The sequence below is a fragment of the Nannospalax galili genome, unplaced genomic scaffold, assembly GCF_000622305.1.
Source record: "Nannospalax galili isolate Female #2095 unplaced genomic scaffold, S.galili_v1.0 scaffold44, whole genome shotgun sequence".
Classification (NCBI taxonomy): Eukaryota; Metazoa; Chordata; class Mammalia; order Rodentia; family Spalacidae; genus Nannospalax; species Nannospalax galili.
The window spans coordinates 6355624-6379677 of NW_008355789.1; the positions used below are offsets into that span (position 1 = coordinate 6355624).

The window sequence follows — 24054 nt, forward strand, 5'->3', positions numbered from 1 at the left end:
GGGCATACGAGCGGGCTGGGCACACGAGCGGGCTGGGTATACGAGCTGGCTGGGCATACGAGCGGGCTGGGTATACGCCTGGTTAATTGAAAGTGACAAGAAGTTCAGAGACTGTACTGTCTGCAAAAGTAACTCAGTTCTCACAATTCATTTCGTCACAAACAAACTGCTCCTCGGACCACAGGCCCACACAACTGCCCAGCTCGTCCAGCTTGCTCTCTCGCCTTCTGCAGGTTCAGCTTTTGCGGTTCTGTCCACCGCAGGCCTGACCTGATCACCCCAATTTAAACCGTTACTCCCGCTACTTTGACTTGTTCTTTTTGTCCCATTTGTTGTTTTAGTTTATTGCTGCCCGACGTGCTTCCCTGTTTCCCTTGCAGATGTGTGTATTATCTGTCCCTTCCATTGATCCATGCTCTCCATGTGATGGGGATTTTTTAAAAATATTTTTTTTCTTCTATGTGTATGAGTGTATTACCTGCATGTGTGTAAGTGTACCCGTGTCCTGCAATGTTCACAGATGTCAGTAGGCATCGGACCCCCTGGAACCGGGTTACAGATAGTTGTTAGTCGCCATGTGGATGCTGGAAATCAAACCCAGGTCCTCTAACAAGAGCAGCCAGTGCTCTTAACTTCTGAGCTGTCTCTCCAGCCTGTGATGGAGATTTTTATCGGTCACCTCTGCTTCTTTATTCTACCCCCAGTAAACGTGCTCAGCACAGGATCAACACTCATATTCTCTGACAGGATTTTAAGTGCGGCATTTGCACTGCAGTTCATGCAGCTAATTTATAATAACACTGCTTTATGTTTAACTTGGGGCCTGCGAGCAGCAGCCAGTTTAGGGGAGTGTCAGCTAGTCAAAGGAAGACAGCCTCACACTAAAAGAATATTTGCCCAAGATGATTCTCCAGTACCACCATTCACTCTTATAAATAATGGAGTAAAAGTCAAGGTTTTGTGTAAAGTGTGTTCATTATCTGGGCCTTATTCACTAGGGCACAAACACAGGATATGGTCATTTCTGTGGCTTGGGTGTGTCAAACTGACCCTCTGCTAGTGACTTTCCTTATTATTGTGGCCAAGAAGCTGCTTAGGGAGAAAAGATTTATTTTGTCTCATGGGCCAGGGGATATACACCATCCTGGCCTGGAAGGCTTGGTGGTGGGACTGCCTCCTGTCAGTGCTAGTGGGAGGCTGATGAGGAAACAGAGAGAGGGGAACACAGGGCTCAGCTCTCTTCCTCTTTTTGATGCTTTTAGAAAAATTAATGAAGGAAGTGGGACAATTTCATGCATGTTTATAACGCATTGTGATTTCTATCTCCCCCACTCTCTCTTATCTTCCTGCCCCAGATTCATGACTTTTGTGTTTGTTTTGTGACCCATGTAGGTTACCCAGGGCTATCTGTGTGACCATGAGTTTGGGACCATTCACTGGATCCTGATGGGGTCACCAGTGGATATACAACCAAAGGGAATGATGTCTGCCTCTCCCTGAATCCATCAGTAGCAAATAGTTCAGCAACGAGGGCTCGGGTACCCTTCGTCCCTCCTCCGTGTACACCCGGCTGTTGATGGGGCCATTCTTATGTGGACCCAGTATAGACAGTCACAGTTGCTGTGAGTTTGTGCTTACAGTGACCATCTTGCTCATAAGATGTCATCTCATTACTCTTCCCCCCCGCACCCACATCCATTCCCACCCCCCACCCCCCATCGTCTGGCCTTACATTCTTTCCACCACTTCCTTTGCAAAGCCCCTGAGCTTCAGAGGGGGGAGGTATAAAGGTCCTGTTTGGGGCTGAGCACCCATCATTACTTAATCTCCGCACCTTGTACAGCTGTGAGTCTCTGTATTCACTGCTGTTAACTGGAAAGAGAGGCTTCTCTGGTTAAGGTTTAGAGTAGCATTTCTCTATGGGTATAAACATAGATGTTTAGAAGGCAGTTGGATGTTATGTTAATTTAAGCAACAATGTATTAAATGCCCTCATAGTCCTTATAACCTCCCTCACCCTTGGTTTACAGTACCAGGCATGGGTTCCCTCCTATGGATTGGGTTTCAAATCCAGTCAAAGAGCAGTTGGTTACCCCCATAAGTGTTGTGCCACTGTTGCACAAGTGGGCCCGTTTTACCTGGTAAGTTAGTGCCCTAGTTCATCAGGTTCACAGCTGGGTAAGACTATTGATGCCTTTTCCCCTACAGCAGCTGACATAACACCTTCTGGTGCTAAAAACTAGCCAATAGGGAGGTAGCTTCTAACTCAGTTCTAGCTTGATTTCTCTCTATATATCAAGCAACCTAGGTGTCTAGCATCTTTAGTGACAGGCTCTTTTCTAGTTCTGGTGGGCAACCAGGAGGAATGGCAAGAGTCTGTATTGTTCTGGGGCCCTTTGTCCAGTTTGGACCCGCAGGGCCATGGGATGTTGTTCAGGATGGGTCTTCCTCAGTTTATTCTCTCTGGAAATCACCCAGATGTGCCCAGAGGTATCTCCTAGGTGATTCTAGTCCAGTCCTGTTGACACTGAAGATTACGTTCCACTCCTCAGTTTCCCTCAGCACTGTTCCCAGCAGCCTGAATCTGGGTGCTCCATATCCACTGATGTGAAGGGAAATGCACATTTGAGATCAGGCTAACATGATGGACAAAATCCAGCAGAATGAAAGCTAAGGGAGGGATGCAGAAAGTCCAAATCTTAATTTAGATTCAAATAACCAATGACATAAACACAAAAAGGGAGACTCAGGTGGACAGGAGGATAAGGAGCATCACAACACACCCTGGAACTTTTAGTTATTTGGAATGTCAAAGTGAGTTATTCATGAGAGAAGACCACACAAGACTAATGGGGTCTCAGAATTCACCCTAGGAGCAGACTCCCCCCAGATCACAGGAGTGAGATTGTCTAATGGGATTCTTAAACTACCCTGAAAGCCCACTTTAGTCCCTCCCTCTCATTCTCTACAGAGTTTGCCTTCCTAGGAAGTGAATGTTGGAATATAAAATAACTACTCAAGTACTTTTCCTTCAGAGAAGTATTTATTTATTTATTTATTTTGGTCTTTTTGAGACAGGGTCTCCCTGTAGCCCCAGCTGGCCTGGAACTTATGATGTAGACCAGGCTGGCCTTGAACTCACAGAGATCCGCCTGCCTCTGCCTCCCAAGTGCTGGGATTAAAGGTGTGCGCCACTATGCCCGGATCCAGAGCACTTATGTTATTTTTATCTTTTTTATTCGTTCTCTGAGTTATTATATTTAAAAATATTTTGTTTTTATTTTATGTGCATGACTGTTTTGCAGGCACTCTGCAAGAGCAGCAAGGAAATCTAACTGCTAAGCCATCTCTCCAGCTCCCAAGTTATTATATTTTGTAATTACAGTATTTGTTTATGGGAATACTTATTTGATATGCTATGCCTCATCAAATCACAGGACAGAGCCATGTCTGATTTTCTCATGGTTGTGTTTCTAATAATTAGCTTTGTATGTGGTGCATCATGAGCACTCAATAAAATACCTGCTGAAATGAATTAAGGAATGTGGTAATTGCCAGATGTGTGGAAGACGGTATGCAAGGCTCTGTGTATATGGAGGTAAATAAAGTAGGCACGAGATTAACTATTACATTCTGCTGTTAGGAGGTGAAGGTCTACAGTACAACTTCTCAACCCTTGTAAGGTGTATGAGTGGGTCACAGCTACAAGCTACAGACGAATCTGGATTTTACTTCCCTGGGTAGTAGGATGGCCTCATATATTTACTATAAAGAATACCGTTTTCTTCAAATGAGTGACATAAGGAGACTCAGATCCATGCTGCAGCATGCTGGGTTCTGCGATGTGTACAAACAAGAAAACAATCATTTGCAGAAAGTGGAAGAATAGAAAGAAAATTTATAGAACATGGTAATTTTTGAGTGTCTCTTAAGGTGGCTGAGTTTTGTAGCTGGACAAGATGTCAACATGAAGGGGTGTGTGAAGACCTTCCCTCAGTCCTCTTTCTGAAATCCTGCCGCATTTTGATGTTTCACTGAATCTCTGTGGCAGGTCACAGTAGAAGTTTTTGTTAAAAAATGAATGAATGGGCTGGGAGTGGTGGCACACACCTTTAATCCCAGCAGAGGCAAGCGGATCTCTGTGAGTTCAAGGCCAGCCTGGTCTACATAGTGAGTTCCAGGACAGCTGGGGCTACAGGGAGACCCTGTCTCAAAAGACCCCCCCTAAAAATGAATGAATGAATGATCTAGGGATCAATGACATGCTGGACCTACCCCATCCCTTCAGGAACTCACATGGTATAAAACACTTCTGTGGAGCTGCAATGCTAAAAGAACCATCACAAGGACACATTTCTAAAGTGATGTCAAGGCTTCTTGTTTGACACTCAGTGTCCTTTCTTAAAATTGCCCTGTGAAAGTCATTCCTGAGATGTGCTAGAAGTAGTGGGCAGTGAGAGTGCCTGGGAGGGAGGCTGGGTGGGAGGCTGGGAGGGAGGCTGGGAGGGAGGCTGGGTGGGAGGCTAGGAGGGAGGCTGGGAGGCTGATCTGTGGTGCCTGCTACAGGACAAGATGAAAAATGGTTTTCCTTCTGAGCAACCAAGCCCTGAGCCTGGGAACCAGGTTCCTTACTGAGACTTGAGTGTCAGTCCTCCCAACAGAGCACACCTGTGTTTTGTGTTGGAAAATACAAAAACGTATATAAAGGTTAAAGAGGTTAAAGCTGGGAGGGAGGCTGGGAGGCTGATCTGTGGTGCCTGCTACAGGACAAGATGAAAAATGGTTTTCCTTCTGAGCAACCAAGCCCTGAGCCTGGGAACCAGGTTCCTTACTGAGACTTGAGTGTCAGTCCTCCCAACAGAGCACACCTGTGTTTTGTGTTGGAAAATACAAAAACGTATATAAAGGTTAAAGAGGTTAAAGACAAAATTGATTCATTTTGTAATATAGAGACAAACACCATTGATATTTATATATTTCCCCCTAGATTATATATTTTCTATATGCATGTAAATATAGAATTGTTTCTATATAAAATTATGTTTTCTCAACATAATATTGGGAGCATATTAAATATAGAGCTTTATTGCTGTTCTTTGATGAACTTTGTATAATGAACAAATACCAATACAAGTAAAAATTTCATAATATAGTTTTTAATGTGTTAACAATACTCCATTATTATTCTGTTGAATTATTCAACTATTCTGATAAGTGGTTCTAGTTTTGTTGCTGTTGGACAGTGTCTCACTTTGTAACCCTGATTGGCCTGGAATATTCTATGTAGACCAGGTTGGCCTGTGTCCTAGTTTGTTTCTCCATTGCTGTGACAAAATATTCTGACCACTACCAACTTTGGGAGGAAAGGGTTTATTTTATCTTACATCTCCCAGGTCACAGTTCATCAGGGAGCCCAAGGTAGGAACTCAGGGCAGGAACCTGGAAGCAGGAGCTAGAGCACAGGCCATGGAGAAATGCTGCTTACTGGCTTGCTCCCCTGGCCCCTGCTCAGCCTGCTTTCTTATGGAACACAGGCCCACCTGCCCAGGGGTGGCACCACCCACAGTGGACTGGGCCCTCCCACATCACTCATCAAGAAGATGCCCCTCAGACATGGCCACAGGCCAGTCCAATAGAGGAAATTCCCCAATTGAGGCTCCCTCAACCCAGGTGTTTCAAGTTGGCACTAAAGCTATCCAGCACAGCCTGGCACTCACAGAGATCTACCTGTCTTTGCCTACCCAGTGCTACAATTAAAGGCATCCGCTACCACATTCAGCTAACTTTCTTTTTTTCTGAATTTACTCTTATTTAAGAAACACTAGGGGTTGGAGAGATGACTTAGCAGTTCAGAAATGCTTACTGCTCTTAAAGAGGGCATGAGTTTGGTTCCTACCACCTGTGTCAGGTGGCTTACAACTGCCTGTTACCCCAGCACCAAGGCACTCCTCTGACTTCGGTAGTCAATTGCACTCACACACATATCCTTTCCCTACCCTGGAAACACACACAATTAAAAATAATAGATAAAAATAAATAAATACAAGAAACATACCAGTGACTACCTTCACACATAAATCTTCCCATTGGTGAGTCTTCTCTTACAATTAGTTTCAGAAAAAAATTGTAAACTCAGTCTAAAGTTTCTCTCGGCACATATGTTACATGCATGAATATGTACACATGAGCAGCTCTGTTCTTCGAGGTGGTCACTTGGTTCTTGACAGGGCCAGTGTTTGACCACAGAGGTCATCAAAATACGTTTCCCTACTTTCTAGCTGCTCTTCCTGCTCAGAGAGGACCACACATCTGATCATGTCTCCAATTCTTGTTTAGCTTCTGTATCTAAAATACACTGTTGCTGTGGTGAAAGAAGATAGGTTCGGGAATCTCCAGATGGCTTAGTTTCTCTGAACCTAGATCGATCTCTACAAATGAGTGTGACCCAAATTAAGTAACCTGTGCCACACTGCTCACTGCAGTGTCAGGAGAGGCTCCTTCTGGGCCTCAGCCCTGGTTTACTGTCCACATCTCTCTGCTCAGTGAATCCCAAGTTCATTCCCCCGTGGATGTGGGTACCCATTGACCACCTGCACAGGCTGAGTCTCATGCTCCATATGACTGGCTGACTGGCCAGCTCTGCTGGGTGAGGGGGTGAGAGGCAAGCTTCTCTGATTCTCTCATTGTTCCACAATTGGAGAGACTTCAAAGTAAAATGTAGATTGTAAGTCTCACTGGGATCATGATGCCCCAAAGTCTGCTCAGTGGGACTCTGGGTCATTGACTCACAATTTTGGTTGGCTTGTTTGTTTTTTTAAGACAAGTTTTCACGGAGCCCAAGCTGGCCTTGAACTCACTATGTGGCTGAGGCTGACCTTGAACTCATGATCCTCCTTCCTTTACCTCCCAAGTGCTGAGATTGTACATGTGCACACCCGGCTTAGTCACTGGTTTTTATCAACTGCTTCCACATAGATGTGTCACTGAAAGTGGGGATCATTATAATTGGGCAAAGGTCCCACCCCGATCAGGGCACGGGCATGGGCACTCTCTTATATTTCCTTCCGTCCCTCTCTGCTGGAAGTTTGCAAGAACAGGCACTGTCGTTTTCTTTTGTGACAGCACATCTGACATTGAGTGCAACTATCAGAGCTCAGCAAGTATCTGTCATGTAACAAGGATTAATCTATCAGACCCCCTCCCATGAGGTAGGCACTCTTGTGCCCATTTTCAGACTAGATGCTATGGAGGGAATTAGAAGTTTGGCCAAGGCACAGAGCTGGAAAATATCACAGAGTAAGGATTGAGCCACCCCAGGTCTATGTCACTTTCCCATCTCCCTCCTGCAGGTCTAGTGTGGGAGATAAAAACAGACAGAAATCAACCTCTGTATCCTTTCTGGGTTGTTACAAGGAAATCACCAGGTTTATGATTTCACATATTTGCTACCCTCCTGGTCTCAGCCCTCCAAAGCTGGTTCTTTCCTAATATCCATGCCATCCTGTCCTTCATCTCGCCCCCGCCTCACCCTGAGGATCTCAGCTCCTGTCTCATCTCTGAGCTCAAGTACAGCCCTCTACTCTAGCTCTCCACAAGCTGTGTTGTCCTGCTGTACTAAATCTCCATTCTCTTGCAAGAATTAGCACACAGGCAGAGAGCTGAGCCGTGGCCACTTCAGAGTTCCCATGGCCTCATCAAGGTCTGGCACACTGGTGGGCTGACAAGTGTTTTCCAAATTGATGGATGATTGCCGCTGGAATGTCTGGACTACCCACGTGCTTGCTGGCATCAGTTGATCTCATGCTTTCCTGCATGGGAACAAGCATTGTTTCTGCATCTATTTCTAGAGGTCTGGAAATTATTTTCAAGTTCATGATAAAATTGTTTAGTGCTAAGATACAACTTTTACTGCCAAAAGGATTTTTGTTGTATATCTATTAAGTAGTTCTAAAAATGTAATAAGTTGGACTAGGGGTGCAGTTCAGTGGGAGAACATTGCCCTAATGTGGCCAAGGCCTTGGATTTGGGCCCCAGCACTGAAAAAGAGCTAGTAAGGCACAGTGTGACATTCAGATTATCTTTATAACAAAGCAGATGCACCCTATTCCAGATCCAATTGTTTGATGACATAGGGCTCAGTTTTGGTTTTGCAAAGACTCAAAGTCATTGTGCTTACTTTTTAGAAATAGAGGTAAGAGCTGGGGGTCGGGGTGGGGTGCATACCTTTAGTCTCAGCACTTGGGAGGCAGATCTCTATGAGATCAAGGCCAGCCTAGTGTACATAATGAGTTCCAGGGCAGCTGGGGCTACAGGGAGACCCTGTCTCAAAAAAACAAGGCCCCCCCAAAAAGAGGTAAATTCAGAGTGAATGAATCATTGTTTACTGAACCAACTATAGAATTTTTTGGTTATGTTTGAATGTGATAAGTAATTTAGCAATGCACATTCTTATAAAGAAAACCTCTTTATATTGTGAACAGACAAATGAGTCCACTTTATCCAAGGCATGCCCTAGGCTCTAAGGAGGTAGGTGTGACAACAGACAAATGTCTCTGCCCTTAGAGATGTCATGTTTTGACATTAGATCATTTCCAGAAGGCAGAGCCACAGGTTTGTGGACCAAGAGTTCTTAGACTCTCACTACCCATTAGCGTATTATTACTCCTTCTTATTGTACATGATCATCAGGTCATTAAACCAGGTCTGAAAAGGCCTGTTCTTATGCAACTTCCTCCTTAGAATGAAGTTCAAGCCCTTAGACTTTTGCCCTGATGAACTATTTGATGTGTCCAGCATTTCAAGGTATTTCTTGATTTGGCATCTTTTATGCAACATGGGTGATCACTGTTCTCACAGAGCAGCTGCTCCCAAATCCCCAGCCACTGGCACATGCCTGGTAGAGTGCTTCCTGTTCCCTCCATGCAGAATGCTCTTCCTAGCACCCGCAAGGCTAGCTCTCAATTTTACAGTCTTCTGCTCCAAAATTACTCAAAGTCCTTCTATAAAACAGTACCCCACCACTTTTTTTTTCAAGACAGGGTCTTGTGTATCCCAGGTTAGCTTCAAGTCAACTATGTGTCCAAGGATAGCCTTGAACTCCTGATTCTCTTGTCTTTGCCTCCAAAGTGCTGGGATTACAGCCTGTGCTCCCACGCTTGGTCTGTGTGGTACTGCAGATCAAACCCAGGACCTTGTGTGTGCTATGTAAGCACCCTACCAACTGAGCTACATCCGTAGCCCTAACTCCATCATTCCTGACTTCATTCCCCAGACTTCAGTTTTCTCTATTTGACTTAGTATTACTTGACATTCATGGCTTTGTTGCTTATCTGCTATTTCCCCTCAGAGCAGTGGGAGCCCCAGCAGGGTAAGGACAGTGTTTGGTTCAGCACTGTATCTTTGATGGGCTTGTAGCAGTGCTTGGTACACAGTAGGCACTCAGTAAATAGCTCCCAATTTATTAGATGAGCCTTTTGGAAATCAGACTAAGCAGACTGAGAAGGGTTGGTTGTTGGGTTTTTTGTTTTGTTTTGTTTTGTTTTGTTGACAATGAAATGACTTTGATTCTATGGTAAAAAGCGGAATTCTAGTGCCCACTCTCCACCCCCCCCAAAGTCAGCTGAATCTTCCAGTGCTACTTATATGCACTGAGTGAAATACACATGTATGCATGCACACACATACACATGTGCACACACAATGTACACACATATATACACGCTTAAATATACATACACACATGCACACACATATGCATGTGTACACACACATTCATACATACTCACCATCTGGCCTCTTTGCAAAGCAGTCTGTCTGTGTACATTCATAATTGTCTTTCTGGGTCCTACAAGAGGATTCTACCTGAATCAATTTAATTGTATCATCTGGTTGCAGCATCGGCCACCTTTCCTTGAACGTACAAACTTAAGCCATCTAATTTACCTATCTGAGCTTCAGTTTCCTCTCTTGTGTGTTTAAAGTAATGCTAACTCATAGTCGTAGCAATTAGGTGAGGAAGTCCAGTTCCTACCACATGTTCCTGTTCCCATCCTTACAAGAAAAAAGCTGCAAAACTGTATGTTAGACACTCTAATTAGATCCATCAGAGAGTTGAAGTCACAGGGTCTGTAAGCCTGCTTTCTGTTACTATTTGAATTGTCTGAGACTGGGAAACCTTTAGGGAAAGATACTCATTTAGCTTATGGTCCTGGCAGCTCAAGGGTATGGTGTCAGCACCAGTTCAGCTCCGCTGAAGGCTTTGAGGTAAGTGGTGTCACAAGAACTTGAGTGTAAGTGACAGGAAGAGAAAACATGGTGAGACAGGAAATGACCTGGGTCGAAACCTGCTCAGTCCCTTCTGTCCTAGGCCAAAGGAGGGGGAAATCATGTTGAAATCTGCCTAGATTCTAAATACCATCATTCCATTACCATAGCCTTATCTGCCCTGGAGGAGGCAGGCAGTTAGCCAATGTCCCCTTAGCCTTCCTGTCTCCCTGGAGAGGAAGGAAAGAAGACTGAAGGACAGAGTCCAGAGACTCTGGTACAATGAGAGTACTGATATGGAACCCCCAAACTAGAGACTGCTTCCCTTCCCAGGAGCACCGCAAGGCACCAACTCTACTTAACAAGGAGTTTCTAGGAAGCCAAAGAACCAGACCAAAGTCAAGACCCTTGGAGCTGCTGACACCTATAGTTGCAGCAAACTTCAAAATCAGCCTGACTTCTAACCAAGCAAACATAAATTATCCCACTCAGGATGTTTATCACAGCCCCCATGTCTCAACGTGTCATGACTGGCTTTCATCGCAAAGTTAGAGGTGTGCTAACATGCAGAATAATAGAGAGAGACAGTCAGACAGGGAAACAGAGAGAGAGACAGAGACCAAGAACCATACTCAGACATGGCAGAAGTTTGGGAGATATAGACTGGGAATTTAAAACAAATGACCTGAGTTTGGATACCTTGCACCCATATAAAAACCCAGGTGATGGTGGTGGTGGCAGTGGAGATGGCAGTGGCCCATGGTGATTGAAGGTGGCGGTGGCGGTGGCTGCAGCGGTGGAGGCGGCAGTGGCTGTGGCGGTGGAGGTGGTGGTGGTGGCGGAGGTGGAGGTGACGGTGGCAGTGGCAGTGGTGGTGTGTGTATAATCACAGCACTGGGGAGGTAGAAGCAGGTGAATCCCTGGATCTTTCTGCCAAGCCATCCTAAATTTATGAGCTCCACATTAAGTAAAAGATCCTGTCACAGAAAATAAGGTGGAGATCTGGAAAGATGGCTCAGTAGTTAAGAGCACCTGCTGCTTTTCCAGAGCACCTGAGTTCGGTTCCCAGCACCCACATCAGATAGCTCACGACTCCCTGTAACTCCAGCTCCAGGGGAACTAATGGGTTCTTCTGGCCTCCACATGCACCCCCACACAGGTGGCATACACATATACATACACACACAAACATAAATAAAAAATAAAAATAAATCTTATAATAATAGAGAGTAACTGGGAAAGACCTGAAATTGACTTCTCTACACACATACACACACATGCACATCACACACACACACATACACATACACAAATGCACACATGCATGCATGGATGCACATGTATATGTACACACATGTGCACCCCCAACTCACACATAAACACAGAGGCTACAAAATAAAATGAAATGGCTACAATTACCATGCTAAGGATCCCATGGAAATGGTGGGCGGCATGTGAGGACAGAGGGTAATGCAAGCAGAGCATTCAGAACGCTAAGGAAGAGTCAAAAGATAATAACAGAAACCAGACAGGAGCAAAGCCTTTGACTGAGTCCCCAGCAGACTGTCCACAGCCAGGAGAGAGTCACTGAGCTTGGTAGACACTTTCTAAATGAAATGCAAGGAAAATAGAGAATGGGGAAAAATAAACCGACAGAATAGCCAAGAACCGGTGAAATGACAAATACAGTATACACACAGCAGGAATACCCAAGAGAGAGAGAGAGAGAGAGAAAGAGAGAGAGAGAGAGAGAGAGAGAGAGGAATAAATATTTGACGATTATGTGAAACAATAAAGTTAAAAGCATTAACAGTCTACCTAGCAAGTCATTATCTCATAATAAGTAATCCACAAATAATATTTCCATCAGCATCATCATAGTCATTATTAATTGATAGAACAACAATAAAAAAAAACTAGGGAAACGTGTTTAACTGAAGGTATTCTATCATGGAAGACTTGGTCTTGAGAGTGTTATTTTTCTCTCCTTTTCTTCTTCTTCCTCCTTCCTCCCTTCCTGTTTTCCTTTTCTCCCTGTTTGTATTTCATCAGGGTTTTACTTTGTGTCCCAGGCTAGACCAAACTTCAGATTGTAATGTCTCAGCCTCCTTGGTGCTGGGATTACTGATGTGTGTCATCACACCTAACTCTGGTCTTCTTTCTTGACAAAGCAGAATGGTCAAAACGCACGACAGCCTGATGAGTAGGAGGCAGGTGCAGAGCGTTCTCAGAGATGCTCTCCATGTGATTCTCATCTTTACGGTAATGTTTCCCTCACAGGAGTATTGAGAAGATTTAAATACACAAAGATGTTTTTCAGATCACAGTGACCATCACAGCCTCCTGGCTGCACGTCTCTAAGCTCCAACCCAGAGAATCTGATTCTGTTCACCTAAGAGGATAGGACTGAAGACATTGCAGTGTTATGTATCACGTGCGGATCTGGTAGATACTTCTCAGACCACTCTTTAAATAATATAAATCATCAGCATGTTGATCAGAGTCTAGCTTGAAGCTCACTAAGTGTTTTTCAAGAAGGCCCAGCTTTCAACTGGCCAAGGCCAGCTAATCTGCCAGGGAAGGTGACGAGGCTAGGGACAAGAACAGAAGAGTAGGAGACCAGGAGAGATGAAGTCCAGGAAGGATTGCTTGGTAAAGATACCTAGTTTAGAAAAAAACACACATTCCTAGGGAGGCCTTGAGACTGGACCTGTAGTTTTCTCCAACTCTCAAGGGTCTGGTTTAGGACCCAGGCGAGCAGGTGGTGTGGTTTCCCCAGAGCAGGTTTGGACACATTTGTCTCTCAGAAGTTCATGTGCTATAAATTTGATCCTAGTGTGGTAGTATCAAGGTGTGGGACCTTTAAGAGGTGGGGCCCGGTGCAAATAATTAGGCCATGGGGCACCCCCTCCCAAGGGACCAGCTGACTTTGCAGAGTGAGCTAGCATTCATAAAAGCAGGATGACACAGTGAGGGTGTCCCTCCTGCTTGGCTCTCGTGTACAAGGCCATTTCTCTTTCCACTCTGTGTGTCGTGAAATGGCCCAGGGTACCCTCACTAGGTCAAATAGAAACAGAAAGAGGCACCCGTTCTTGGCTTTCAGCCTTCAAAGCTGGAAGCTAAGTAAACCTCTTTTCTTTATGTAATAACCATTTTCAAATATTTTGTTATAGCAGTGAAGCACAGATTGATATATCTGGTAAATCCAGAAGAGGCACAGGCCATGGTAAAAGAGAACCAGGGAGCCATTGAGGAAGGTAATCAAGGGGTCCAGGCTGGCAAAGAAGAAAGTGCCTAAAATACCTATCATTTTAAAAATATTTTATAATTTTTTTATGTGCATGAGTGTATTGCCTACATGTATGTAAGTACACCTGTGTCGTGCAATGCCCACAGAGGTCAGAAGAGGGCATCATATCCCCTGGAACTGGAGTTACAGCCTCCATGTGGGTTCTGGGAATCAAACCCAAGTCCTCTGCAAGAGCAACCAGTGCTCTTAACTGTTAACCGTCTTTCCATCCCCCTACCTATCATTTTAAAGAAGTCTTAGGACCCTCTCTCTCATCTCTAATCACTGCCTCCTTTTCCATGCCCCTTTGGAGCTATGCACCTCATAAGGCCTACAATGCTTCTCTACTTCTCTGTCCATCCACTTTTCAGTCCTCATCAGTCTGGGTTTAGCCCCACTAATGGCTAATAGTGATTGACAGTTTGACAGACTCTAGAATCACCTAGGAGACAAACCTCTGGACATGTCTTTGAGGAAGCTTATGGACTGGGTTCACTGAGGCAGGAAGACCCTCCCCACATGTGGGCAGCACCATCACAGACTGAATACAGAAGGAAGGGCAAGCTGAGCACCAGCATTCACCACTCTCTGCTTTCTGACTGTGGATGCGACTTCACCAGTTGCTTTAAGCTCTTGTCCCAACCCTTTCCCGCCATGATGGACTGAGCCCTTGAACTGTGGGCCAAAATAAACCCTTCCTTCCCTAAATTGCTTTTGCGGGGTATTTTGTCATAGCAACGAGAAAAGTAATCAGTGCAGCCCCATTATTCTCCTCAGATGGATCTTCAGTCCACGTTGCTGATGGACACTTCGACATCTCCTGACACCTCTTCTCAGCACCACAGCAAGCTGACCACTTCCTGCTTCCTTACAGACTCTCCTCTCACATCTCCCTGTGTTCATGATTTTATGCACTTTTTCCTTGACCGCTTGATCTCAGTTGATCCAGTTTGGTGCTATTGATATGTGGGGCCAGATCATTTTGTTGGTGGTGGTTGTGCTGTGTCCTGTAGACCATTTGGCAGCATCCCTGGCTTCAGGAAGCACCCACACCTCAGCAGCTTTGAGGATCAGAATGTCCCCAGTCATTCTCAGTTGACATCACTGAGACCCACAACTCTTGTTTCCCCAAGCTCTGTCCTGTGATCTTTCTGAGTTAGGCTACTTCATGCCTGTGGCTTTGAGTTCCCCTATTCAAGTTTCGCTTAAGCATCTGTTGCCCTCTTTGACGTGAGCAGAGATGAAGGGCAGATAGACTGGAGCTTTTGACATTGGACAGGCAGATACAAATCTGTATTCTCTTCTTGCTAACTGTGGGACCTTAATTCTTCTGGCTTCAAGTTCCTTATTTGATAAGCTGAAATAATAAAGAGATCAGGATTGTACAGGTAAGTGTGGATACCTATCACAGGAATGAGATGCTAAAGTATTAGTGATCATAACTTTGATAATCCTGTTACTATGAACAATGGGCTTCCTAAGCATAAGAAGCTGAGGACATGAAATAAGGTTTAATAGGGAGCTGAGAGCTCATCTCAGAGCCAGGGAAACTTGAGTTCAATGCTGGTTGTACAACTCTGCTCTAAGGCCCTGCTAAACTTCAGTTCCCTTTTGTAAAACGACAGTAGCTACTTTCTTAAGTGAATCAAATGAGATGCTTCTAGAAGAGCTTGTAATGTGATATCTGACACATTGGTACCTAATTAGCAGTAGGACTTGTTAGCAGAGGAACATGGGAGATGCTCATCCTTAGCTGACTCTCAAAGGCTAAAGGAAGGACAGCCTGGGCAGTGGGAAGAAGAGTGTAGAGAATGGGGCCTGTTGTGATCCAGGAATTGGCATAAATTCTGGGTCGCTGGCACAGAGGTGGAGGTGTGAGATGAAACAGATGAGTCTGTTTCATCCATAATCTTAAGGTCCCCTTCCCTAAGCCAGTTGAGGACTGTGGGTTTTATCTTTTCAACATCTACCCACAGAAATTCATTTGTTGGGAAGGGGGAATGGAGCAGTGGAGAGTTTTAGACTAGAGACCATTTGATAATTCAATTTGCACTGCAGGACGGTAAACTCCTCAACCTGTTCTGTGGAGGTTTAAATTAAAAGTAGGGAGGACAGAGCCTTGGAGTACTAAGAACTAGGTTTCTACATGAAACTGTGAGTTTTTCATTCCTCATTCAAAATTTAGCAAATCTTAGTATTTGTGACTTCTGAGTATAATGGCCCATTGTAGGCTTTGGGCAGTTTTCAGGTGACAGGGTAATGAATGACCGTGGTCCTTATTTCAGAGTCCAAGGGAAGCTACATTCATTTCATCAGAAATATGCATTTGCACACAAAATTTGATTGTATTTTAGGAACTTTTCCAGCTTCCTGAGACCTGTTCCTGACTATCTTCCTTTCTAGTTAAGGGACCTTCACCCCACTCACACGTCTCTCTGTGACCCCAACAGAGCTCCTGTCTTGGTGCTCTGATTTCCCGTTCTTATATTCTTCTCGCCAATTCTGATTCCTTTGTACAGGTTTACAAGGCCCTTCGCGAGCTGGTTCTTTGGGAGTATAAAGGAAAACCAACTCAAACTCATCTTTTCTTATGCTCCAATATCAACACAGATTACTTCTGTGAATCCCAAATGTGTGGGATTATTTTCCCTACAGACAAGCAAGTAATCAATTCCACATCTCCTAGTGGACCGAAGAGGGCATCTTCTAAGTCTAAATGGAAGAAATGTCAGATCCCACCGGTGTAGGGCTGGGCCCCAAGTCTGTCTCTATTTCAGACACCAGTTGTAAGTCCAGGCCAGGCTTCTAGGACTTCTGACCTACTAGCTATAAGCTGGAGATCCTATGATGCCATCTTCAGGCTCAGCTAATAACCTGAGCAGTTCATAGAACATGAGGAAGCACTTCTGCCTACTGATTTATTATAAAGGATGCTTAAAGGATACAAATATTCAAATGAAGGGACACGTAGAGCAAGGCCCAGAGAAATCCAGAACCCAGACTCATTCATGTCTGTGGAGTTGGAAAGCACATGGAGTTCTTGTTCACCTTCCTATGAATCGCCCCTCCCCCCATCCCCATATTCAGCAGTCTGGAAGCTTCTGAATTGAATCCTGTTCGTGTAAGTTTTTAGGAGCTATCCCTGGGTAAGCATGGCTAGGCCTTATCTGCTCAGCTCCTTCTTGGCCTCTTGGTAGCAATTCCCCCTCTAGGCAGTACCCTCTGAAATGAGGGTCTCCAGAAGATCAGGTAGACCAATTTTACGGCCAGCCCCAAGGCAAACTGCCCAGGGAGGATGATTTCTAGCTGCTATGATCCACCTTGGGAAAGGGAACTGATACTTCCTGTGACCTATACTGGGGAAGAAACAGAGCACAGAAAAGGAGGACAAGAGAGGGCGAGAGAGACAGAGTGCTTTCTGCGGCCCAAAGTGCTCCCAACATTATTCCAGCTGCTTAGGAAACAGCAGGCTGTAGGAGTCATAAACCAGGGAGCCTGGATGAAAGCCCCATATATACATCACAGTGCCACAGGCACCTACCTCACTGCCTCCTCTATGCCATTGTAAAGGTAGAGATCTGACATTGTATGATGTCCCTTTACAGCCTCTATTCTTCAGCACAAGTTTTTCAGGACAGTTGTGGCCCATGTTCCATGCATGGCCTTTAACACATCAGAACACAGGGCTCACAGACTCCATTCCTCAGTTCCTCAGGATCTTCCCATAGCAAGAAATGGGTCAGCTCCTATACCATTCTACACCCCCTTCACACTGGGGTCTCATCTGCTTCTCTGGAGATAAACTGCTTTAACATCTCTTACCCGATGCTGGAAACCAAAACTGGTTTCCCTAGAGGCCACTGCCCTCACCCTCTTAGAAACAATAGCAACAGCAAAACGTAAAATAAATGAAGATTTGAGCAGTGGTTGTCACTACCGTGGGCTTTCCAGCCCCTCTGCTGGGGGATGAACTCCATGCCTCCCAGGTGCCCAGACTGCATGGCCATAGGACAGAGTTGTCAGAGCCTTTCCTAACCCTCAGTCTTAAACTCCTGGCACAGAAGTGGTCACTCTGATGAAAGTCAAATATCATATCTGATCTGCACATGCGTGACCTTCACCTCTCACTGGACAAAACCCTATTGTATGCTAACTTTGCCTTAAATTAAACTCATATCTGCATCTCCTTTAATCTGGGAATTTAGGACTGATGGTCACCAAGTAGCCACCCAGTTGGATCCCAGTGGATGGTCTACTCATTCTATGTCCACAGCACCAGGCATGTTAAAATGGTGAAGACAGGGGCTGGAGAGATGGCTCAGCGGTTAAGAGCACTGGTTGCTCTTGCACAGGACCTGGGTTTGATTCCTAGCACCCACATGGAGGCTAACAACCATCTGAAACTCCAGTTCCAGAGGAATACAATACCCCTCTTTTGACCTCCAGGGGCATTGTACAACACAGGTGCACTTCCATGTAGGCAATACAGTCATATACACAAAAATATAAAATAATAAACAAAACAGTTTTAGTTCCTTCCACCCCATCATAAGGCTTGAGGTCTCCTAGAACAAGTGAAAATTAAACAGCCAGTCATAACAGGTACACAGAGAAAAGGGGAGTTCAGGGTGCCTTGGAGAAGGGCTCTCACTTCACTTGAGTGCCCCCTTGGAATGAGAAGACCCTCGGAGATGACTTTTGTGCCCCTGGATTTGTCCGTGAGGGTATTCCCAGGGAGGATTTACTAAGGAAGTGAGAGAGACACACCTTGAATGTGGGTAACTATTATGCTCACTTTTCCTGGGGGGGGGCACAAACACACATCTGTTCACTCCAGACAGGACGTGGATAACAGAACAAAGTAATGATTCCACCGAAGTCCAACTCAGTGAACTGATGAGTGGATTGGGCTTACAGATCACGGGGGTGGGTTGTGCACCCACCCAGTGGTGGATGGTGACCTCGTAGAAGCTGCACCAGGTGTCCAGACTCCACTCAACTTTCCCTTTCTTATATACTATGGAATCTCCCAAGATCACTTGTAGCCAGGGGAGGGCAGGAAGGGGATGAGGGTACAGAGCGGGGAAGGCCGAGGCCTCACCATTTCACTTCCAATGGACCAAGTTCTGTCCTATTCTGGGAATAGAAAACCTGACTATAAGTAAAGAAATAATAGTCACTTCAGAGCCGTGCTCTGGGTGAGAAGTCAAATTAACCCAATTTGGCTCTTAATGGGGAAGAACAAAGACAGAGAAGAGAATGGAAGACTATTTAACTATTGTTCCCTCAAATTCTCTGACTCACTGATGGGTTTGAGCTCACTTGTGCCAGGAGTTCCATTAACTTATTGCCTGGATATTGAATTGGAACTTCCTGGGGGTGGCTTGAGCTCACTTGCCATTTTAGAAAGCATACAAACTGATTAGTCCACATTGCCACTCTGAAACTCAATGCCTCGTGAGCACCCAGCTTACCCAGCTAAGGGAAATCCAGCGTACTGTATAGTTTTTTCTTGGTGCTAGGATCAAGCTCGGGGTCTTGGGCATGCTGGGTGAATGCTCTACCGCTGAGCTGCATCCCCAGAGCTGGGAACCTTCTCCTGGGTATCTTGATTCATTCATTCTCAGGAAAGACAGATGGCAAGGAACAATTCTGACGTGCTGGACATGCCAGTGACTTTGAAAATCATACCTGTTAGCAGGCTTAGTCTCCATTTAAGCCAAGCCTGTGCCTTTGTTCCGAGGGGTCCTACTGCGTACGTTTCCAAACTACTTTAATCATGGCCAGCATTTACTGAGCGCCTACTGTATGCCAGATTTTATATTGTATCCCCCGTCTGCTTTCATCCTAATCTCCATAAATCTATGAGAAATGTGTTTTGGACATTTTATAGACGAGAGGATAGACTTAGAGAAGTTGTTCCCTTACCCAAGTTCACACAGCAGTGAGTCCCAAACTTGTAAGGTGTTTTCTTCCCTTGGCTGTTTTGCAGAGAAAAACACAAAGCCTGGATCTCGTGGCTGTGAATTTAGGATGGAGGAGAACATTAAGCATAGCAACCTAATTGGTTAATTGGTTCTTTTTTTATATATAGACTCTTGATAAGTAGCCCAGGCTGACCTGGAACTTGCTATGAAGCTCATGCTGGCCCCACATTCTCCATCCTCCTGCCTCAGCCTCCTGAGTGGTAGGATTACAGATTTGCATTACCGTACCCAGCAAGGCTGGTTCTGATGATTCTATTGATTATGACTATAATCAATACAAGTTACTGCCTGGGAGAAAATCTGGGCGAGAGATGTAATCATTGCACGCCTCGCAACCCAAGATGCCCCTGACTTGACTTGTCAGGCAGTGACTTCTAGAGCCTAGCTCTTCATCTTCCAAGTACGCTAAGCCAGCCCAGTACAAGGGCTTATGACTGTGCTGTAGCTTCTTAACAGGAAGTGAGTTTGTAGCAAACATGGAAGCTGGAATGCGACAGGAAGGACGGTTGCACAGAGCAAGAAGGGGCATGGCAGTGCACCCATTCCAAGTGCTCATTTTATCCTTGGAGTGTGTTGGAAGCCAGAATGCACATGCTCACTGATAGGAATGTGGCATGTAGGATGCCTGCCTCAGGAGGTGAGCACACAGGCCCCTGACAGTCTTTGGCACCTCGGATTGGAAAGCTAGGGCAGTTTGAGTCTTAGGTGTCAATCTATAGAGACTGGAGTTTGGGGGAGACCTTCGGAGTCGGGAAGAACTATGCACCAAGTGGGATGTCATTATGCGTGGAGGCTGACATGGAATCAGAGTATCAGGCATATCACCTGTGCTGCCCTTAGGAATACATGGATGAGCTGTAAGCTGCGAACACACAGGGAGCACTTCGCAGGAGCCTGACAAAGCTTGCCCCTTCTCATACATATTTGACTTTGATTTCCTGCCTGTTTGCTTGCTTTATTTATTTATTTTATGTGCAGATATGGGCATTCATGACATGATATCTGTGTGGAGGTCAGAGGACAACAGTGGGATCAGTTCTCTCCTTCTACCATGTGGATCTTGGGGACTGAACTCAGGTCATTAGGACTGGCAGCAATTGCCTTTTCCTACTAAGCCATCTCACTGGCCTGACTTTGATCTTTTTAAATATCTTTTAAAAGTATTATTATAGGGCTGGAAAGATGGCTCAGTGGTCAAGAACAATGACTGTTTTATGCAGAAGACCTGGGTTCGAATCCCAGCACCCACATAGCAGCTAAGAACTGTCTGTAACTCCAGTTCCATGGGATCCGACAGTCTCTTCTGTCCTGCATGGGCATTGCACAACATGGATGCACTTACATGCAGGCATAACACTCATACACATAAAAAAATAAAATATTTTTTAAAGTATTCTATTTTTAATGTTTTTATTAACATTAATTGTACATAATAATGGGCTTCATGATGATTTTCATACATGTACATAATGTATTTTGATCATATTCTCCCTATTACCTTCTCTTCTCCCAGCCCCATTAATCCATTTCCTCTTTCCAGATAGTCCCCTGCCTTTCCACCTTCAAGTCTTTGTGTGTGTGTGTGTGTCTGTGTGTGTGTGAGACTGTGGGTCTGTGTGTGTGTGTATGTGTGTCTGTATGTGTGTGTCTATGTGTGTGTCTGTGTGTCTGTGTGTGTGTCTGTATGTGTGTGTCTATGTGTATGTCTGTGTGTCTGTGTGTGTGTCTGTATGTGTGTGTGTGTCTATGTGTGTGCCTGTGTGTGTGTGTCTGTGTGTGTGTGAGACTGTGGGTCTGTGTGTGTGTGTATGTGTGTCTGTATGTGTGTGTCTATGTGTGTGTCTGTGTGTCTGTGTGTGTGTCTGTATGTGTGTGTCTATGTGTATGTCTGTGTGTCTGTGTGTGTGTCTGTATGTGTGTGTGTGTGTGTCTGTGTGTGTGTCTGTATGTGTGTGTCTGTATGTGTGTGTCTGTGTGTGTGTGTCTGTGTGTGTGAGACTGTGGGTCTGTATGTGTGTCTGTATGTGTGTCTGTATGTGTGTGAGACTGTGGGTCTGTGTGTGTGTGTGTATGTGTGTCTGTATGTGTGTGTCTATGTGTATGTCTGTGTGTCTGTGTGTGTCTGTATGTGTGTGTGTGTCTGTATGTGTGTGCCTGTGTGTGTGTGTCTGTGTGTGTGTGTACTGTGAGTTCAAGAGGGCAACATCCGTGCCGTGCCTGGAAGCCGTCATTCCATACTGCTCCCTTCTCCCCATTAGTCTAAAATAATTAAAACAGTGCATGCACATTATAAAACAATAGTCTGTTGTGAAATTCAAATCTCTCACTATATGGTCTACTCTTAGCGGCCAGGTAGATCATTTTTACCTGTCTTCCTACTGCAAACAAAATGCTAAGCATGCACTCCACCAAGGGGGCTACGTTCCAGACCTTTAAACGGTTTCTATTGGCATATAGTCATGTACACGGTGATGGGTTCATATAGGCAGTTCGGACCATATTCATCCTTCTCTGAGCGCCCCTTCCCCCTGCACTCCTGTCCCCATTTTCTAAGAAGCAGAATTCTAAAACAGGCATCATTTTTAGTAGCTACAGAATAGTTCACTAACCCTTCCCACTGTTTCTCACTAGCATAAATACTCAAAAAGAAATCTTTGACAAGTGTCTCCGTTTGTTTCCACTGACATAACAAAGCGTAGCCATGTGTCATGAACACTAAGGATATGTCCTGAGAATGTGCCACCATGGTGTGGACGTCATCAAGTGTACTTACCTATCAGGTAGATCGTTTTTACCTGTCTTCCTACTGCAAACAAAATGCTAAGCATGCACTCCACAAAGGGGGCTACGTTCCAGACCTTTAAACAGTTTCTATTGGCATATAGTCATGTACACGGTGATGGGTTCATATAGGCAGTTCGGACCATATTCATCCTTCTCTGAGCGCCCCTTCCCCCTGCACTCCTGTCCCCATTTTCTAAGAAGCAGAATTCTAAAACAGGCCTCATTTTTAGTAGCTACAGAATAGCTCACCAACCGTTCCCACTGTTTCTCACTAGCATAAATACTCAGAAAGAAATCTTTGACAAGTGTCTCCGTTTGTTTCCACTAACATAACAAAGCGTAGCCATGTGTCATGAACACTAAGGATATGTCCTGAGAATGTGCCACCATGGTGTGGACGTCATCAAGTGTACTTACCTAAACTGAGATGGCTGTGATATCACTAGGTGACACAATCTCATGGGATCACCATGCTCTATGCAGTGTGTTGTCGAATGAAATGTGTGACTGTTAATCTATAAATAGCAGTTCAGTTCTCACATGTTTGGAGTCTGGGAAGCACGAGTCTTGGGTGCCAGTAGGTTCAGTATTTGTTGTGGCCGATTCCTGCTTCCTGCTCCCAAGATGGCACCTTGCTGCTGTACACTGCAGAGACAATGAATTCCATGTGCTCATGTGACCAAAAGGGGTAAACCCATACTCTTCAGCCATTTTACAAGATTGTTAGTCCCCAACAGAAGGTTCCACCTTCATGACAACCACCTCCTAAAGGTCACACCTCTTAAAGATGTCACATTGTTTAGCAGCTATACTTTGAGACCTATACTAATTTGGTCAGAGGGATATAAAGGATAGTTTTTGCTTCTTGCCCTCCTAGGTTGACTAAGTTCCAGAGGACTATGGAACATCTCTCAAAATATCCTGTAACTGTGGTGAGTCACCTGTCCTCTTGATCAAGGAGGCCATGGAGACCCCACCAGATGGACTTGAGCCAGTGTCCAGTCTACAAAGAGGAGGGTCAACACAGAGGAAACATTTCCTCCATGCTTCTAAGCAAAGCCAGCCATAGTCAAGCAGGACCTTTGACTTATCTTCACATAGATGGAACTGGTAAAAGAAAGGAGCCAGGGGCTCCTCCCAAGCCCATGTGACCCCTGAGGAACAGATCCTCAAATGACCTTAAGAGTAAAATTAAATTGGTTTATCTGGGCCAACTATATGGTCTTAAAAACCCAAAAGGAAACTATAACCAAAGATTAATGGGATCAGTATAATTCTTTAAGATTCCATGTGTATAACTAAAGGCTACATAACAAGAAACAATTCCAGACAGGAGATACCTTCCTTTGAATTGTTGGCCAGGGTGACCCAAGGGACTCCCAGACAGTAACCCAGAGTAGAACTGGGAAAATGAACAGCAGACCTCAATCTTATCTAAAGGAATATTGGCCACAGCTTGCTGCTAGGTTAAGAAGAGCTGATCTTCCTAAAACAAGGAACTATACATAGGCTGACTAGACTCAGGATGGATAAGCACTGGGGAATGGCTAGGGGCACTGACAACACAGTGGGTAGTAACAGGGATGATGAGTATATGGGCTCTGGGGGAGGGGGCACAGAGGGTGTCACTTGGGATGTGGGTCTATAGATGAATAAGATTGTTTGGGATGTTCTGTATGAAATACACACAAAAAATCAATCAATAAAAAGATGTGAAAAACATTACCATTG

At 44.9% G+C, this 24054-nt stretch overlaps 1 protein-coding gene and 1 long non-coding RNA gene across 2 annotated transcripts in view; one reads left to right on the forward strand and one right to left on the reverse strand.

Moving 5' to 3' along the window:
- Positions 1-24054, forward strand: part of Spon1 (spondin 1) — a 332365-nt gene that overhangs the window by 28299 nt on the left and 280012 nt on the right. The window lies entirely within an intron of this gene.
- The window catches only part of LOC115067728, a 9803-nt gene continuing 5235 nt past the window's right edge, over positions 19487-24054 (reverse strand). The window contains exons 2-3 of the long non-coding RNA XR_003847096.1: positions 22741-22968; positions 19487-19572 (exon numbers count right to left, since the gene is read on the reverse strand). This is a non-coding gene — a long non-coding RNA (uncharacterized LOC115067728). The remainder of the gene's footprint in view (positions 19573-22740; positions 22969-24054) is intronic.